This window comes from Callospermophilus lateralis, unplaced genomic scaffold, assembly GCF_048772815.1.
Source record: "Callospermophilus lateralis isolate mCalLat2 unplaced genomic scaffold, mCalLat2.hap1 Scaffold_82, whole genome shotgun sequence".
Classification (NCBI taxonomy): Eukaryota; Metazoa; Chordata; class Mammalia; order Rodentia; family Sciuridae; genus Callospermophilus; species Callospermophilus lateralis.
In genome coordinates, this window is record NW_027516260.1 from 1,265,555 (window position 1) to 1,286,316 (window position 20,762).

General features: G+C 40.5%; 1 pseudogene; it reads right to left on the reverse strand.

Moving 5' to 3' along the window:
• Nucleotides 1-6,836: 6,836 nt before the first annotated feature.
• On the reverse strand, nucleotides 6,837-20,663 carry LOC143410914 (protein phosphatase 1 regulatory subunit 17-like; annotated as a pseudogene).
• Nucleotides 20,664-20,762: the final 99 nt, after the last annotated feature.

A 20,762-nucleotide genomic window follows, 5' to 3' on the forward strand; every position in this document is an offset into this window, starting at 1 on the left:
AAAGACTGTAGCATCCATTTCAGGTCTCCTAGTTGCTGCTGATTCAGGGAAAGGGCTATCTTCTCTGCCTATGCCTGAAGAGGGCTTTTTGTTTTTAAAGTAGGAACTGGTCTCCAAAATTCTGAGGTCTTTTGAAGGGAAATAGTTATATTGTGAATAAAGGAAAGAAAGCCTTAGGAGTATTGGGCTCCAGAGCTGGCATTTCTAAAGCCTCAATAAATTGTTTATTTTATGATTTTCTTGTTGTTGTTGATATTTATTTGTGTTCTAATTTGTTTTCTTACCCTGTCCATTAGGCTGAATAGTTCACTTTCTGGCTTCTCACTTGGGACCTCTTTCTCTGGGTCCTAATCATCTCTTCTTGCTTCCTGGAATCTGTATGAATTAATAATATGAAATCCCTCCCATCCCTCCCTTCTCCTAGATCCACCCCAAGTAGCATACATTCACTCTCTTTGGGTTGGCCCTGAGACCTAAAGACAAGCAACCTTTGCTTTCTGTGGTAGTTTGGAACCATAAATATAGCTCTGCAAATGGAAACCATGAACAATGATCTTAATCATAAATGGAAAAATTTACCATTGTTTTGTGATCTTTAATATTTTTTTATAAAAGCATTAAATACTACCTTGCTCTTAGTTATGAATGCATAGAGAAATAAAAAATAGTAAAATTAATATTTAGTATTTTGTCATTTGAAAGACTAGGGATATTGACAATTAAAAGTGTTCTCATTCTTTGCAAAAAAACAAAAACAAAAAAAATCCTATCAAGAACATAGGACCTAGTGCTCTATTGTGCCTTATCCTTGTTACGTGGCTTTCAATAAAGAGTGACTACCTTTCCTATGTCTTGATGAATTTTCAGGTGTGTGTGTAGGGGGGTGTTAAATATTTTTAATTTTTATTTTTTATTTGTCGTTTTTTAGTTATACATGACAGTAGAGTGTATTTTGACATTCCAAACATACATGGAGTATAACTTGTGCTAATTAGGATCCCCATCTTATGATGTGGAGAGTCACTGTGCTGTATTCATATATGAACATTGGAAAGTTCTGTCTGATTCATTCTACTGCCTTTCCTACTCCTAGCCCTTCTCCCTTCTCTTCTTTCCCCTTTGGATTGTCAAGGGTTTAAGTTTGGATCAACTTCCAACATTTTATACTTTGCACTTTCAATGTCATGAAATATGTCTTCAGAGCTGCTCTAATGTGAGGTTTCTTTGGCCTCATTTCCTCTGGGATATGTTCATCCTTTGTATCACAACTGCTTTTCCCATTTTTTGTTGATCAGATGGTCTTCACGAAGTTCCTCTGGCTACATGCCTCGAGTTCCTGACACTGGCAGCGTCATTAGGCCTATGGTTGGCTTTGTTTTCTTTAACTACATTTGCCTTCAACTTCACTTTCACTTTAGTGTTATTTCTTTTTGTTTCTTTCCCACACTTTCATCTCTGTGGCAAATTCCCTCCTTTAAAATATTGATTTTGTGAAATTGGTCTATCACCGGGAAATAAGAAAGCAACCTAACTGTGTGCTTTTCTGCTTGTGCAAGAACTGAATAACACATGTAGAGACCATTTGCCAGCAGACTTTGAAAGAAGCCAAGAAATTGGTTACTGATTATGGTGCATATCTGTTATTTACACAGTAATTTTGGGGCTGAAGAGCTATTGATGAAGCTTATGCTTTATGCAGTTATAATGAATATACTCTCAGTATGTCAGTATTAGATATCATGCAGAGTTTCTGAAATCTGAACCATGTTATGGCAGGACTGATGGTATTTAACTAAACTGTCGTAATCCAAGTTTGTATATACTGGAACTATGCAATTTTAGAATTTCATGTATTTTTTTTTCTGGTGAGTTCACACTGGGTAGAATCTGGTCCTGTAGGAAATACTTTGGGTAACTGAGTGAAAAAAGAATATGGATATAAATATACTTGAAATTCAGGAGAGAGAAAATTTGAATCAAATGAGGTTGGCACTTACATGTCCCTGAGAATGAATTCCTTCTTCTCTTTTGCACCATAGACCCTTTACTTGTCTCATTTCAGATGGCCCTGGATTCAGGCCTAAAGCCTCCAAAGAACAAGGGGCAGTTTGCCAGAATCACAGGTCCAAGGTAGGCGTTAGCTGTACAGCAAAACCATCAAAGGATCATTTTGTAAGAGGAATTATCAACCAAACTCATAACAAATGTGAATTTTTCTAAGACTAATGCACACAGGGGGGCATGGACTCTTGTTGCCTTTGATGCCACTTTACAAGCTGACTCACTTAGTAGCCACTTAGAACAGAAGCAGGAGTGATTTAGTGATAAGTGATGAGTCTCAGTGAAAGCAGCTTGATAAGGTATTTGTGCACAAAAAGGTTCCTATTCTCAGAATATATGACACAAAGAGCTTTAGGGTATAGCCAATGGATAGACCCAAACTCCCTAGGTCCAAGGTTAAGGTGTAGAAGGTATGTCTGCTAACTGAAGGCTTCCCAGCCCAAAATATATAATATAGTCAATAGACTAAGAAGATGGAGTCAAATGACAGGGTGCTTCCTCCTATGATTATGCAAAGATGACTTCACATATAATTGATGAGGAATGTTATTGCAATTGTAATAATAGCAATAAAATAATGTGTGAATGATCAACAGTTTCCATAAATGACTGTGAATGGGATAGTTATAATAATTTTAATGGTCAAACCAACACCTTAGTTCTTGACATTTTGTTAGTTCTCAAATGTCAATTATTGGCATTTTCTCCTCATATTCAGTAATCACTAGGTTGTGCACACAGAGTGAAAATCCAGGCTCTTAAAAAGCAGAACTGTGGAGGCACAGCAACCCCTGTGTCTCATGCTGAAACTCTCCTGTTCTAGCATCTGTGAGGCACTCCTTGGGGCTGGCCATGGTATTCTGAAGCCTTTACACTAGAACCCTCAGGTTGGTGGACAGTGCTCCTCCCTCGGGCATGCCTCACCATTGATTCCTGAGGGCCTGTAGACTTTATTGACAGGAAACTGTTCTTGGTGAGGTGGGTTTGTGTATTAAGAAGACTCTCTGAAAGATATTGGGTACAGGAAGCAGATCAACTTGCTGTAGCTGTTATTTGCTTTCAGCTCTATAGTCATTACCTAATCTTTTTCAGGAGATGATAACCTTGTGTTCCTCCAATTGGTGAGATGGCAAGACAACTTTGAGCTATCGGACTTGGCTTCTTACAAAATTCGTCCATTCATTCACTCATTTACTGACATTTCTTAAGCATCTACAAAATTCTAAACCCTATATAGGACACAAGTGGTGCAAAACCAGAAACAATTCCTGCACTCACAGCCCTTCCACAACAATGAAGACAGATATTAACCAGTTATAAAAATGAATGATCACAAAAAAGGAGCTAAGAATGGTAGAGGGATGGAACCTGTTGGTTCATGAACGTGTGAATAATAGAGACCCCTGGCCTGGTCATAAAGGAGAAAAAGTAGCAGCTTTCTGAATTCTAGGATGAGCAGGACTTCACTGTGTGATGGGGGGTTGGGGATGGATGAGTCCATACAAAGGAGGGAAGGGAGAGGAGTGTCCCCTGCTATGGTACGGGCCAATGTCACTGGAGCTCAGAGGAGGTAGAGAGAGCAGGGTATAGGCTGAGACATCTGCCCTTATTTGAGGCAGAGAGAAGACATTAGGAGGGCCTCACATCATCAGATTTAAGGCCCCACATCATCAGGTTTAGAAAGGGTCCTTCTAGCTGCAAAGTAGAGAATGGATGACTCAGTGTCTAGGGTGGAGTGAGAAGACAGAAATAACCTCATCACCTCCCTATAACATTGGGTCTGGTAGCAATGATTCAGTTTTGCATGTTGGAAAGTTTATTACTTATTCATTCAAAAATAGAGACAGAAGGTTAGGGTCAGAAAACACTTCTATAATTTACTCCTTTTTGGATCTCTGAAAGACTTCCCTCTTTGACCTCCTCTACATGCTGGACCCTACTTTAAAGGAAGATTTCAGAAGAGCTCTGTACCATATAAATAGCATTGGGCAGGGAGTTCTGAGACCCGAGTTCCAGTCCTGGCTTTCTTTCCAGCTCCGTTTCCCACCTTAGCTTTCTTACAAATTGCTTTTGAGGATCAGATGAGGTGACATGGGAAAAATGTTGAACAAACACAAAGGCTCAGAGAACACTGTTCGTTTTTCAAACAGCACTATTTAAGTAGTTAAGTAATAAATTTAAGTAAGTATGATTTATCTGATAAATATTAAATTATATATTGTTTTACTATAGCTTTAACACATACATTTTAAGGACCCAAAAATCAAAAATTTGCTGTTTTTACTGACCCACATCACCCCAGGTGAGGGCTAGTTAGGGTTGGGTTGGGTTATGCCATGCTGTTCAGAGTGGACCTTCCAGGAAACTGAGGCAGCATGAAGACCCCCCTTCAAACCCTGAATCCTATGAACAAGTAAGAAAGATTTTAGACATGTGTGCTCAGAGTAACAAGAATGAGTTTATTAAAGGGATAGGAAAAGGGGAAGGGGACACTCTCAAGGGAGAGAGTGGGTCCTCTCAGAGAGGAGAGCGAAAATGTCCTGTCCTGCACTCCCGTTTTATTGGGGATCCCAGAGAAGTTTCCAAGGAAACCTATCAGGTCCACCTCTTGACTTTTGGCTGACCACAGGATGACATCTGACTTTCAACTCTCCACTGCCATGACAACTCTATCACTTTAGCCCACGCTCAGAGGTTCTAATTTGATCCTTAACCACAGAATTATCCTTGCCTCCAAAATCTGGTCTGTGAAAAGAATCACAAAAGTCTCTCCCTTCAAAGTAACTTGAGTTCCTCTTATCAATGTGATACCCTGCCTGCATTTTCTTGTAGATAACAGGCAATTGGTAGAGGAATGTGACATATCCTCTCCACTTAGTGACTTCCATCCAAATCACCCCAGCATGTGAGGGTTGGTTATGGTTAGGTTGGTTTGGTCCCTCCCATTCTGAGTATGCCTGGTTCGAGGCTGGAACTGGACCACAGAGGAGGAGAGGGCTGGTCTTTCAGTGAAGACTGTGGAAAGTGAGCAGGTCTCCCTACTTGAAATCCTTCTTTAAGTGCGTTGAGTCAGTTCTACAAAATTGCTCCCCATTCAACACCCAGGCAGTGGGGACTCGAACATGGAAAGGGCACAGTCCATGCTCTGAAGATGTCTTCACATTCTCCTGTGCTACAATTGGAGAGGGTGGAGAGGGCATTTTAGCTTACAAAGCTCTTTGTCACACATTGTCTCATTTAATTATCAAACTATAAAGAAAGAAAAGCAAAGATTATTATCCTTATTTTCAAGAAAAAGAGCCAGACTCAGCCCCAGGGACTTGCTCAGTTACGGCTGGAACCAGGATCTTTGTTTCTACACAGTCACCCTACCTCAGGAAGTCAGAAATAATGGAGACTAGAAGTTGTCAATTATACCCTATGAATATGTTTATACAGCAAATCAGACAGGGCAAGAGTGCATGTATGCTTTTTGGATAAGGATCCTTTGATAAAAATGGCTATTGGTAGTGATATAATCCTGCTAGTCACATACCTATAATTGCTTTGGCTTCTTTTTAAAAAATATTTTAGTTGTAATAACTTTAATTTTATTTATTATTATTTTCCTATGTGGTGCTAAGAATTGAACCCAGTGCCTCACACATGCTAGGCAAGCACTCTGCCACTGAGCCACAACCCCAGCCCTGCTTTGGCTTCTTATAGGTTGTTTAACTATTTGTGCTGCAACCAGCAACCTGATTACTTTATTTTCCTCCCTCAACACTAGGATTGAGGTGTTCAGAATGGGAATGGAGTGCTGGAATCCAAAGGTAGGGAATAAGATGCAGGTCCTTGCTACTGGGCTCTCAACTTACATGCAAAGGCTGGAGGTAAACACAGTGTGTGAGAACATAGCCCACAGCCAACTGGGAACCTAGCTTCTTCTACAAAGGCATCCAGTGGTCAGCTCCTGCTGGAGGTCCACGATTATAGTCAGACCCAAAGTTACCAGTTTTGAGATGTTTTTTTTCCAAGAGAATCTGGAAATCTAGAATTTTGTGCAAGTTCTCCTGATTGGGTTGTTACATATTAACAACTAATTCAAGCATTTCCAAACCAAACCAAACCAAACCAAAACCAAGATTTGGGAGTCTCTTTTGCAACCTCTGTTCTTTGTAAGTAGTGCTTTCAGGACAAATGCACCAGGGCATAGAGATGTGGATAGAAGTACCTTTATTTCCAGCTGTCTTGCATCTTTTTCCTCTTTGTGAGGGGAACAGAAATACAGAAGGAATTAATAAACTGTTGGAACTAGGGAAATCACAGAGCTTCCATATTCTCACTCTGAAGTATGATGATTTCAATATCGACTTTTCTTATTTTTAATGGTAGTTCTTGCCTTTTTGGATGGTAAGTTCTGACTCACAGATGAACCAGCCACAAAGGATCCCCTTGGTATCCATGTTCTCTGCTCTATGAATTGATCCAGAAGATGAAGAAATGGAATCCCCAAGCTTTCCCTGTTAACTCCTAATTTGGGATGATCTGTTTCTTTTTCCATGCATTGGAAAATGAAAATGTAAGGAGTTGGAATAGAAACCAGACTCAAGAAAGAAAAAAAAAGATAGCAGAGGTGACTGGCAATCTGATGTAGTATGTCTCTTGGGGAGGAGGTGTCTAGATCTGAACGTCAGACTAGGACAAAATGTGAACAGAAACAAGTCTATTTTTTCCCTAGGTCACCATAGGGAACCAATCTAACCTATTTATAAGTGATCTCAGGGGAAATATCTTTAAATAGCTATCTTGTCACCATCCTTTTCATCATCTTCCACAATCGCTTTGGGTCTCTGGTCCCTGAGCAGTCTCACACCTGCAAAACAAAGCACAGAGCTGCAATTAAGTGCCTCGGCTTCAGATATTAGACAACCTTGTAGTGCAGAAACAGGAGCTCAGCAACCTAGAAACATTTAGCATCTGTGCTGAGGGAGAGGGTACTGGGTGGCCTTATTTGGCCTTCCCAAGGTGCTCAATGAGGACACCACTCTGGGTGCAAGGGGATGCAAAGCCTGGGAGTCAGAGACAACTTCACCTTCTTTCTTTGGTTTCTGATCCTAAGCCTGCAGTACTGTAGGATGGAAAACATGGGATTTTGGAGTTTAATTGCACTGGGCTTAGTTCAGCCACCCTCTTAAACTCATTTTACATATGAGAAAATCTAAATTTTCTCATATGTAAAATGAGAACCCTACTTCTTATTATAAAGTGTTATTGGGTTAACTAAGGTAAATATAACCCACTTAGCAAAGAATCATACTTGTGAACAACTAAATGCATTTTTCTTTTTCTTTCTCCCTCCCCCCACCTCCACCCCCCAAGTCAACTGGTCATCCTCATAAAATCAATCTTTGAAATATTTTACCAACAACCAGGGAAAATATTAAGCCAAGGTGCTGCACATGCCATTTCCAAATATTAATCCCAGGAAATGATGAGGGTCACATAGTTTAGAGCAAAAAGGGAAAATAAGAAAAATGTAGTGAGTTTTTCCATATAACTGTATAGCTATAATTTAAAAGGGGCTCTTTATTTTGAGACAACTCTTTGCCTTCTTTGGAGGATTAAAATATCTTTTTCTTTTAAAAAATTTTAGACATGTTAGATGATTGTTTCTTCTCATTCTTACTCAAAAAATAAAATAAAATAAAATAAATAAGTTGCTATCCCTCTGTTGGGCCCCATGGTATTTTGTTCTTAAAGAATTTTCTGGTCTATGAAATTCAGAAGTCTGAATTTCTTTTCTGAGCCCAATTTTCTGGGCTGATTAGCTCAGAAAAGTCCAGCCAAGGAGGTCAGAATAGTTCTGCTCACCCTATGAAGGGTCAAGTAGGATAATTTTTTAACAAAGGACAGTGGAACTGTGACTGAGGCCAGTCCTGTCCTCCCATTCCAGCCCCAAGTTGAGTCTTGTACCCTTGCCTTGGATCCCTCTCTCCTTCCTCTCGTAATTAGAGGCTCCAGTCCATGAAGCAGTTCATAAAGATCTAAACTTGAGGGAGAAGCTGAGCACCACAAGAGGCCTTTCTATAGCACTGGACTCCATTCAACAATGGCAAATTAATGAAAACTATGTGGTAATCTTAATGACTATTCATTTGATTTAGTTCCTAGTTTGTTCTGATGGGTTCCTTACCAATTAGCTAATATTTATTGGAGGAGAAAAACAATTTCAAGAGTCTGGCTGGAACTAAAGCTTTTGCATAAATCACGTATGAAACACAGTAGGAGATATTCTCTCTGATACCAGCTACGTGGAGGATTGGATTTTTATTTGAATTTAAGATAGCCTAGTAGGGGAATGTAGGTTTAGCTATGTTGAATTCTGAAACTTTTCATCCTTCCTTCCTGGATATGTCTTTATATTAAGCTCCATGTAGGTTGATTCAAAATGGGTGAGAGCCTTTAGATTCCCAGGTCTTGGTACGCTTTGTGGTTACTTTGGGTATCCTTGACATAGAGGAAGATGAGAATCTGGGCCAAAAGTTGGGGGGTGGGGAGGTCCTGGGATTTCAAGGATAGGAGAAACCTTCTAAATGATAAAGGCTGATGCTTCCTAAAGTGGAGTGGCCTACCCACAGGAGCACATGAGGTAATTTCAAGTTGAAAGTGAACAACCATGCTAAGCGAAATAAGTCAATCCCCAAAACCAAATGCTGAATATTTTCTCTGAAAGGCGGATGCAAATTTACAATAAGGTGGGAGCTAGAGAAGAATAGAGGTACTTTAGATTAGACAGAGGGGAGTGAAGGGAGGGGAAGGGGTATGGAGGTAGGAGGAATAGTAGAATGAATAGGACATTAATTATATTATGCACATATATGATTCATGATCAGTGTAATTCTACATCATGTACAACCAGAAGAATGAGAGTTATTCTCCATTTATGTATGATGTGTGAAAGTGCATTCTACTGCCATGTATAAATAATTATACCAAATAAAAAAATGATGTGAACCACTGTTTTATACTTGTGTAGCTAAACAGTAATCTTAATGTTTTATAATAAAGTTATATGTTATGATTTGGAGCTTAATTAAATGTCCCCCCTAAGGTCCAGGTATTGAAGGTTTGTTCCCCAGCTTACAGCACTCTTGGGAGGAGATGGAACTTTTAGGAGGTAGGGCCAAGTGGGAGGAAGTTAGGTCATTGTGGGCGTGCCCTTGAAGAGGATATCGGGATGCTGGCCCCTTCCTGTCCTTCTCTCTCTCTTTCTCTTCTCTGCTTCCTGGCCATCATGAGGTGAGTCGCTCTATTGCACCACACCCTTCATGGCATAATATTCTGCTTTTACAGGCCCAAAGGCAGCAGAGTCAAGGACCAAGAACAGAAATCTCTGAAATTGTGAGACAAACTGAATCTTTCCTCCTTTTGTTTTAATTTTCTCAAGTACTTTGTCAAAGTAACAAAAAGCTAACATAGGAGCTCATCAAAATCTTGACTTCATGGATATTATTGTTCAGGATGAGCTTTAAATCAGGAATATATATATATGTTACCACTGCATTGTTGTTCTTGATGCTTTGGTGATTTGAAAATGACCTGGCTATGAGATGCACTCGTCTGGTTTGACTTCTTCCTGATGCTCTGTTCTCTTGGGGGAAGCAGAGCTGTGTCATTGAAGGAAGGTATACTCTAGAGCCAGACAGCTTTGAATTTGGTGATCATTCAACACCAGCTCAAATAACCTATGTAAATCTTAGTTGATTCCCCTGTAAAATTGGAGAAAAATTGTGTATTTCCCACAGGATGTGATGCCTCACAATAGAGAGTTAGGCCTGCGCTTGTTCATGCTGTAGTAAGACCTCATGTAAACATTGCTAGACTATTTCCACATTGTAGGAAACACTAGGCAAATACATCCATATTCCCTGGAGGTTCTCAGAGGGCAGTCAACCCTCTGGTACAAGACTTGGGATGTAGCAGGGATTCAGCAAACCTCAGTTCCTCCCTCTCTCTTTAGAGAAGAATTTAGGGAAGTTGACTGCTTGTAAGACTTTGGTGTGTTTTAAGACCAAAGCTGTGAGTCCTGGGTCTCTGAGGGGCAATCAGCCTTGCACTGAGCTATTTTTGAGCAGGATCCCATGTACAGTACCATCTACAACTGATCATCCACATTATAGACATGTACCTCTGACCTATAGGAGCCAAAGAGAAGGCACCCCCTTGTCCTAACTAACCATCTTAGAAAATATGTTATTACAAGCAAGACAGAGGAGGTGTCACTTTCAAAGGACAAGCCAGTCCCTTTCCTTTGTATTTTAATGTCTGGTTCCCCTAGACTGCCAGATGTTCACAGTTTATGGACCAGTTTTCCATCAGGTTCCTCTTTCATGCTTCTAGCCAAGCTATGCTTGGCTCCATTTGCTACAGACCCCAACTCAAGACTTCCTTCTCTCTTAAGCAATACTTGGTTACCTGGTCCTGACCAATCACCAGCACTCCCTGCCATGAAATCATCAAGATGGGGGTCCTGGCAGACTGTGGACCAAGTTGGGAGCAAGCCTGGAGTTGGCAAGGGAGCCTGAGATACCCTATTGAGGGGCTATTCTGGCAGTTGGAGCCTGTCAAATGAGCTCATTAACCTAGGAGAAGGACGGTGGTTAGCAAGTGACTTAGAAGGGAGATTGAATCCATGTCCAGTGTTCCCTTGCCAAGGGCTAATGAGAGGAGATGTCTCCAGGGTGCATTTGTCTGTGAGTTCCTCCCGACACCCTCATTAGAATCAACATGAGTTTTTCTGAACATCTGCCGAAGGCGCTATCCTTATCAGCTTAACTAGCATTTTGATTACTGCCAAATCTTTAGATACTAAAAGGCTCTTCAAAAACAGAGTACTTCAGCTAATATGCTAATAAAAGCTAGAATCATACAACAATATCTATAATTGCACATACTTAAATGTAAACATTTGCTGACTCAAAAATTTCCATAATGAGTGTCGAGGCTATGGCCATACAGCACCCCTCCAACCCTTACACATGATGCAGTATTTGATAAACATTTTTGTTTCAATGGGGAAGCTGTTGATTGGGGATTTAGGTAGTGGCATATAGGCAACATCCATTGCCAAGAGATCAGAGTTCAATCAATTAGGAAGTTCCCTGAATCAGCAGGTTTGCACGAAGTAGGAGAATTCTCATCTTCAGATATTGTTTGACCTGTCTCAAAGAATATAAGATTAAACAGAAAATGAAGAGGAACTAACATTTATTGAGGACTTTCAATATGCCAAAAGCTCTGCTAAGTGCTTTGACATTTTATTTAAAAGTGTTCTAAGTGCTTTGAGATAGCCGTTATAGCCCCCCTTTTAGGAATGGATGAAATAAAAAAAGTTCTTAGTTGTGTTCATTTTTCAGAGCTTTGAAGGTACTAAGGAGCAGAAAATAAAATCTAGAGTTTTCTTTCCTTCAAAGCCCATGCAAAATTTTATGTAGTCAGATGGCTCCCTGCATGTAAGTATTTTTTTTCTTTCTACTAACTCTGTGGAAGTAAAATAAACACAAGAATGGGTAGAAAATAATCAGTCTCTATCAGGTACTGCAGAATCATGATTGACAGGTAGAATTTCAAATCAGAAGATAATTATGGAGCACTGCTATATAGAAAGGATTGGACTGGCTGATATCAAGGTCAACACCAGAAACATGAGGTGATTGAATCACAACCCAGTCCTCATGAATTCAGCAAACAAGTTGTTGATGTAGGTCAATTTACATAACAGGTATAATAACAGTAATGAGAACAAAAGACCATACTAACAACAATGGCAGAGTCTTGGGTATTTGCATGCCCATGTCCAGTAGAGAGTTAGTTTGGAAAACAAAAAGCCATCTTGGACTTGAAAAGATGGGTTAACAGAGGCTTTGAGTTGGCTGAGGTCACTGGGACCTGGAAAATATATGTCAGTTTGAGGGTCAGTAAATTTGGGAATGCAGCATGGCTGAGCAGGAGTAGACTTTCCCACCCATCCTTAGTCCATTTCTCCTGAGAATTGTCTATATGCGCCACACTACCTTGCCTCACTCTGTCCCTTATTTGCAAATGAGAAAGCATGTGTTATAATCTGTGTCTTTCTTTCCTTCTCATTTGATTTAAGGACAGAAATATTTAACAGAGGCAAAAAAAAAGAAAAAAAAACCAAGAAAATCAATTTAAGTCATACACAATTCTAAAGTAGAATTTCCCATATTGCAGCAAAACCTATAGAATGAGTAGACTAATAGGAAACAGGAAAAAAAAATCATGGCAATGGATCAGAGTTTGCTCATCTGGGTTACATAAGTCAAAATAATTACTTTGATGCAAGACTTATCAGATATTTTATTATTGCATCAACGGATGCAGCTCTACCATGGAAATATCACCATGTAACAACTCCTTCTTCCTTTGGTTAAGTGTTGGAATGGATAAATTGTAACTATTGGCTATTATTCTTAAGTCATTTACACCAAGGTCTCTGTACTCCTTTTCCAATAGCAAATCTACTGTGAAAAAAGAAAGGATTTTGCCCCTGGCTTGCTCTCCATGTTAGAGGCTGGAGAGTGGCTTCTTCATTCAAGTCCTGCATGAGGTAGGAGAGTTGTGCTCAGCCACCTCTGTTGAGTGAAGTAAAAGACAAATGAGGGAAGGAAGAGGCTAATGCAGATCCTGCCCAGGCAAGTGATACAAGGAGTCATGGGAACCATCCTTCTCTCTGAGTGAGTTATCTCGTGGTTTACAATTTGCCTACCTGTGAGTGAGTTTTGGAAAATGTGTGTTAATTCTGCTCCAGGACCAAATATTTAGTTATTATAATCCCCTACCTAGAATATACACACGGGGAAGACAAAAACTTTTTTTAAGTTTTGTTTTCTAATGTATGTCTAGCACTCCCAACAGTGCCTAGCGCATAGTAGGTTCTCAATAAATACTGAGGGAGTAAAGGCTGAAGACTTTGCCACTTGTGGTCACTTGAACTCATCACTTTGGCTCAAATACTCTTCGCCCAGTTATTCCCATGGTACTCTCCCACACTCCCCATTCAGGTCTCTGTTTCAATGTCCCCTCATGAGAGAAGTCTTCCCTGCATCCCTACTCAGGAAGCAGTCTCTAGCTCTCTCCCTCTTTCCATACCCACCTTTACTTTTCTTCCTAGCATTTATCCCTAGGAGAGATTCTATTGTCTGTTTGTACGATTATGATTATGATTAATATTTTGATACCAGGGATTGAATCCAGGGACACTTTACCACTGAGCCACATCCCCAGCCCTTTTTATTTTTTATTTAGAGATAGGGCTTCATTAGGTTCCTCAGGCTGGCTTTGAACTCCTGCCTCAGCCTCCCAAGGATTATAGACATGCACTATGGTGTCTGGCTAACTCTATGATGATTGACTTTCTTGCAGTATTAGTGCCTAGAACACAGCAAGGATTTAATAAATATTCAATAAAATACTGAGGGTTGTTTGAGGATTAGACTTCTGCCTGTTCTAAACTTCTTGTGTTATCATTATAATTTATTATGTTAAAATATTACATGTAGCCAGAGCTCAGAAAGGCTGTTTACTAGAAATGGGTGTGGATATAAGTGTGTGTGTGGGGTGGGGTTGGGGAGAAATACTGCTAAACATGACCAGGTGGGGTCACATACATTTTGATATACAAGTAAGTAGGTAAGTGGTGAAGAAGGAAGGATGGATGAAAGGAAAAAAGAGTTGGAGGGGCTGGGGATGTGGCTAGAGTGGTGGTGCACTCGCCTGGCATGCCTGCGGCCCGGGTTCGATCCTCAGCACCACATACAAAGAAAGATGTTGTGTCCACCGAAAACTAAAAAATAAATATTAAAAATCTCTCTCTCTCTCCCCATCTCTCACTCTCTCTTAAAAAAAAAGAGTTGGAAAGAGAGGATGAGTGGGATGAAAGGAAGGGAAGGACAGAGAACACAAATTTCATGGAACTTGGGACTCGTCCCTCTAGCTTGCCTGAATATCTAAAGGCCCTGACCTCTTTTGTCATGGTGTCTTTTTCTGAGATGTCTTTTTCCTACTTTATTAAATTAAATAATGGAATGCTGGGTGTGGTGGTGAACACTGGTAATTCCAAGAGATTGAGGCAAGAGGATGGAGAGTTCAAAACCAGCCTCAGGAAAAGTGAGGTGCTAAACAACTCAGTGAGACCCAGTCTCTAAATAAAATAAGAAACAAGGGCTGGGGATGTGGCTCAGTGGTCGATTGCCCCTGAGTTCAATCCCCAGTACCCCCTCAAAAAAAAAATTAAACAATGGAAAACTCTTAATAACAATCAAATCTTATCTCCTTCCAAAAGTGGAACTTCTGCATTCATATGATGCTAGAAGTCCAAACCACCCCATAGTATAGTAAAAACCTGGTTAAAGCCGGAGAGGCTTGGATTTGAACTCCAGCTGTTCTACCTAGTAGTGTTTAACCTTGATTGATTCACTTATTTATCTGGTCATTCTATCATTAGTCGAACCAGTTAATCAGCCATCCTTCTATCCATCCTTCCATCTATCCGTCTCATCCAGGTAAGACTTTAAACTGTCTGACAAGTGAATTAGATTGTCTCTCTGTTTCTCTTCTATAAAGGGAGGTAAAAGCTACTCTGTTACATTACTCAGTAAACGTTTTAAAATCCATGATACAAGCCATATCTAACATTTTGTGGGTTCTCAGTAAATATCAGTACATCTCCCACTTGCAATTCTCCATACAAAACCATCTGCATCTCTCTCTCTCTCTCTCTCTCTCTCTCTCTCTCTCTCTCTCTGTGTCACACACACACACACACACACACACACACACACACACACACAGTCTCACACTCTAATCATCATGAGTGTACACATTTTATTTCCTAACTTGCAAATAAAGTTCTCAGGGACAAGAACTATACCTCATACAGAGTCTCCCTTATAGCCTGGATTATAAACACAGATCAGTAAGGTTTTCTATTGGATACATAATAAGATAGCTATCAATATTTCTGCATTTCTCTTTCTTTCCTCCCTTTCTCTCTCTCCTATTTTGAGAACTTGGTCAATGAGTCCATGGGACTTGGGAGGATCAGCCATCAGTTACTGGACACACGATCAACTTGAGATGGGGAAAGGTATTTCACCAGTTTTCAAGGACCCACTGACATTTCTGTTTCACTGGCTCAGTGAATTTGACCAGCTCTGCTGAAGCAGGAGTAATCTCCAAGCCTTTGGCATCTCCAGGTCATCCCCCGGGGAACTGCCAATGAAGATAAATCTGAGAGGCAGCAGTAAATGTGACTCCTCCCTAGAGCACTTGGGCAAGACCGAGCTTGCTGGGCAAGGACAAAGGCCATGTCCTGGCACCTCCAGATGGTCAGGCTCTTGACCCATTCCCACCACCTCCTGCTCTTTTACCTGCTGCATAGGGAGGCATGTGCAAGGCAGGTGTGTCTTATCTCCTTGGCCTTTTCTGTTCCAGGTCAGAGTTATGAAGAGCTAGGTTTATTTTGCCCTTAGGATGTCTGTACTGAGCATCATATCTTTTAAGTAGATGTTCTGAAATCACACCTGCATGAATAGGGGAACAGAGAGACAGAAGCAGGGTCAAGTGAACATATCCCATATAGAAAGGTTGTGCATAAACACAGCACATACACCTGGTGAAGGTAGTCAAGGTTGCTTTCCCAAACTTATTTTAATAAATGAAGTTTTCTTAGTGTAAGAATAATACTTACACAGACTGCACTAGGAACATCCTCTATACAAAGGGGTTTGCATGCCTGATTTCATTTTAGCCTCATAAATCCCTGAGGGATTTAGTATTACCACCACCATGATCTACCTAAGATGATAGGTGAGATAAAGAAAGGACTCAATTTATTCCATTTCCTAGGTGTTGCACGGGGATTGAGCCTGGATTTTTTTTTTTCTCCAAAGCTCATCTTCCTTAGCCGGGGGGTCATTTTCAGTTCTGCAAGTTCTGTGCCTCACACTTCCACCCTTAGACCTTAATTATTGCCCTACCTCACCTATTTGCCTTCTCACCTCTGTTCTGCAGGTGAAAATTTTCTCCATCATTTAATAATGCTCTAAAAATCAGAACTCACTACCCAGACTCAGTTTCCCTGGTTCTTAATTAGAACTTCCATTTTGATGTTCCTTCCTTTTCCTTTACTAACAGTGCTGGAAATCAAACCCAGGGTCTCAGGCATCCTAGGCAAGTGCTCTACAATGGAGTTCCATCCCAGCCTGTGATGTTTCTTCTTACTACAGATTTCAGGTGTGTCTGGACTGTTATTTCTTACACATATGAAAGTTCCTTCATAGAAATATGTTTCATTTATTTTGTACCCCCTCAAAGTATGTTGTGAATAGAAATGACATTAAGGAAATGACCAAGAGTGAAGGAAAAAGAGACCAAGCAAATAAAGTTTTTGAGCATAAGGGAGTGTCACATGTCACATCTAAGGTCTCATAGAGAGACATGTTAGTTGTTCATCAAACTGCTCCATGTTTTTCCTGGGCATGGAGCGGATTATATTTCCAGCCTCCTTTGTAGTCAGGTATGTCCTGTGATTGACCCACATTCATCTCCCCACTAATCCTCCTTTCTGATGCCTTATGCCTGCTGGATGTTGATGAGCATGATGGCTTTGGAAGTTTGTGGTGGCTTTATTCACTGTCTGTTGATAATATCAGATCCCATCAGCTGGACCCCCGATGACTGGAGCAGAGCATGACTTTCTGTCCCCAAAGTCCACTCTCAGTGAGTGAAAAATACTGTATTCTAAATATAGTTCTGTTTTAATCCACTATTATTTTATTTAAATACCCAATATTTAAAGAGAAATGTGTTAGGACCAACATGGTCCAGTGGAGGTGGTTCCCCTTCACAGCTGTGGGAGGTGGCTGCGCTGTCTGTTACCTGGTATAAAAGGCGGGATGTGCAGGGCGGGTGTATCTTTCCTCCTTGGTTGTTTTTGGTCTGACTCAACATTCAGGTTTGTCTGTGTGTTCTTCCCCTTTCTTGGCTTCTTTTTGAGATCACAGTCCTTAATGAACTGTTCTGAAAGATCATCTGCTTTTGACAGGATATGAAGCAAAAAAAAAAAAAAAAAAGAAGAAGAAGAATATAACATGAGTAAGGGTTAGTCCCACACTGGGAGCAGAGGTCATTTGTTCTGAAAAAGAAAAATGTTTATTATTTTTGCCTCTTCCACAGAGAACTTGAGTAGACTTACAGAATGGTCTACTCAAGTACAGACTAGAATAGAGAGAAATGAAAACTGGAATTCTGTGAAACCCCCAATTAAGAGAATTTGAAAAGCAAGACAAAGAAGAACTTCAAAATATGGTTGGGGAGATCTCAGCATGGGTTTACTTGGGTTTCTGACTGGGTAGGCTTCCTGTACTAATGCTCAATTTCCTTTGCCCAAGGCTTGCTCTCTTTAGACACCGCAAGGGTCAGCATGGAATCTGCAGCTCCCTTGATCTTGGGAAGTTTCCCTGGGGTGCTCAGTAAATTCCCGACTCTCTTTCGCTTTTGGGACAGCCTTGTCCTCCTGATGGTTCACATGGGGGTTCCACCACTCATCTTTCTTTTCCCTGGCCTGGCAGATCTCCTATTTCCCATCCTAGCCCCAGCCCTTTTGTCTTCTTCTGCATCTCTTTCTTTTTCTCAGTCCCCTCAGGACCTCAGGAGAGCCTTTGGAGTCCAGCAGCTACCTCACTTCATCAGATCATCACTCGTGGCCCCTGAAGGTTGTTACTGCTCGCCTTCATCCTTCTGTCACCAGCCCTCATTCACTGCTCCCAATGATTAATCTGTTGCTCTATTCGCATCTTCCCAGACATTAGGGAGTAGATGCTTTCATGCAATTTTATTCTTAATGGCCTCTCCCTTCAATAAGTGCATGTTGAATGAGAATCAGCCATGCCACGTCCAAGTCCTAACTTTCTCATTTGTCAATTGTGGGAGCGTGGCCTTAATTTGTAGAAACTTTAATAGACTCTCAATACTTAACGCAAGGACAATATTAAATCAGTGTGTGAATGTGTGTGTGTGTGTGTGTGTTTGCTCATGTTAGCAAAGCATCTGATACATTTGATATATTCCACATGTTTTAATAAAATGTTCCCTCTGCCAGGGCTCAGCCCCTAAATTTCCACCAGGCCCAGAGGAAGGCCCCCTCTTCGTCAGTCTTTCCATGCAAACCCCAGTCCTGTGTGTCCTTTCTCATTTTCTGAATAGTCACAGAATTTTTGCTCAGGTAACACCTTCAAAGTTGTTAAAGGTGACAAATGATGAAGCCTGAGCGTGAATCAGCAGGAAGCCTCTTCTGGCCTTAGAAATGAAGATGAAGATGGGTGAGGAATTTACTGATGTAGTTTTGATTTGTTCAGGTCTTCTCTTCCCTTTTTTAATGATAGCATCTTGTCTTTCATCTCCTTAGGAGCAATAATTAAATGTTTGCTGAATATATGTTTGAATGAATGGACTCCAACATGTTTAGCATAAGGAGACATTCTGTTAGGATTCAAAGAAGCCAATTCCACAAAAACAACCAGGTTATTTGTCCTCTCTGGAAACTCTGAGCCATGACCTGAATGCAGTCTGGCTAGATCTACAAATGTGAAGGAACATGGGGGACATTCAGAGGTTAACTGGATCTTTCAGATCCCTGCCTCTCCCTCCCTCTCCTCTTTCCCTCTTTCCCCTCCTCTTTTTCTCTTTCCTTCTCTGTTTCTTTTTTTCAGTAAAATATTCAGGTATATTTCTTGGAAACATTGAAAATTAAATAGGTCAAATCTCTTCATTTTAGTTTATGGATCTGGACATTTGTGGATCTGTCATTTGTTCATTTATAAAATTAATGTTTATTAAAGCTCCTAGTGTATTCCAGGCCCTGCTAGAGTCTAGGAATAAAAAGGACAAGTAGATTGCTCTTGCCTTCAAGTTTTATGGTTTATTGAGCAAACAATGGAAACAACTATTTCTAAAACAATTATCCTTTGTTTTAGAAAATTCAATATGCCTGAGGAAACCACCATCACTTGGTAACTGTACATTAGTATGCCTGTATTATCAAAAGGTCAGTATACATAACCCCCAAATCAAATAACATTATTTTCCTCAGTCACATGCATAATAATAAACATTTACTTTACCTAAAAGATTTTGATAATTTCATTCAATCATCTCCATTTAATAAACATTTATTGAAGTCAAACTATGTATGAGGCATCGGATTATACGAAGTTTATATATACAATAAAAAGGCTGTAAAGAAGCCTTTACTGAGTATCACTTATGTTCTAGGTGATTCCATGTCATTCCAGCACACAAGATTGGCCAGCAGTTTTTCTGATTCATCTCTGCCTGTACTTTCCTGGTTGTTTAATTCCAAAAGAAGCCTACCAAAACAGTGTACTATTAATCCCCAATTTGCAGATAAGGAAAATGAGGTTCAAAATGTCAAATAAAAGGCAGAAGGAGGCACTGATGGCAGGTTATGGGATCAGAATTAAACCTGGGCTCTTGGAATTGTGAGTCTTCATATGCCTGGTTAAAAGAGCAGTTCTTAAAACATGTTCTCCCACAGCACAGTTAATTTCTCCCATATTGTACATACCATAGGTAGGAATGAATGAATTACTGAATGAATGAATGTTGCCTAGAATGGGTGTTGCCCAGCTGTGGGGTCTCTGGGGGTGCAGCATGGCAATGTACCTGTCAGGGGTGTGGGCCACCATTTGACCCTAAGGCACTACTCTGCACAAGTACATAGAGCAAGACATTTGCTTCAGTTTATACTTTAACTTCAATTGCATTTTTCCCCACTTTTGGAGAAATTCTGAACATAAAATATCTTGATGGCAAATGGGGAGTGGGAAGAGGAGGGGGGAGTCATAACCGGGTGAGGCATAAACAAAGGCTATGAATATGCAAAAGGCCCATCCATCAAAAGTCTGAGTGTCTCATTGTTAGAGATGGGTAGAGGCAGAAATGTTTCTGGTATTTTCATTACAAAGGTTATGCAAAAAGTCAGTTCTGGAAAGGAAACAGATTGACAATAAAACAGAAAAAGGCTATTTAAAATTCTGTCTTGATAGGCAAAGAGAGATATTTGAAATATTTTATTGGCACTGCACATGGGGTGTAAGTGTGCCAGGAAATACTGGAAACAACCTCTACTGCCACATCCCATTTATTGCCTCAAAAATGCCTTGCCTGGGACTCTAAACAGACCCACAAAAGAGGACAATGCTTCCTCTTTCTCTCTCTCTTTAACTCTAATGAACCTGTCCCCAGTGCTTCAGCTAATATTTCATGGCAGACCCCACAGACCCATGGCTATTTGCCCATCCAGCTGGTGTTGGCTGTCACCAGAAGGCACAGTCTATCAGGTTTCAGGGGCCTCTTTTCTGACTTGCCTGCAAGCTGTACGGCAGAGACACCCCTTTCTGACTTCCATGAGTGACATTCGCAGTGGAGCACTTACCCAAGTGTCTGTACCGAGGGTCTAGTTTGTCTAGTCTGTCTTCTGAGAGCTCCAGGGGCTGCATTTGCTCAGTGGACATCATCAAAGGAGAGTGGGTGTGCTTCTTATACTACAGGTGTGTAAGAAACAGTCCGTAAGGGTGCCTTTGGCTCATCCACTCATTCACTCATAAAATAAATAT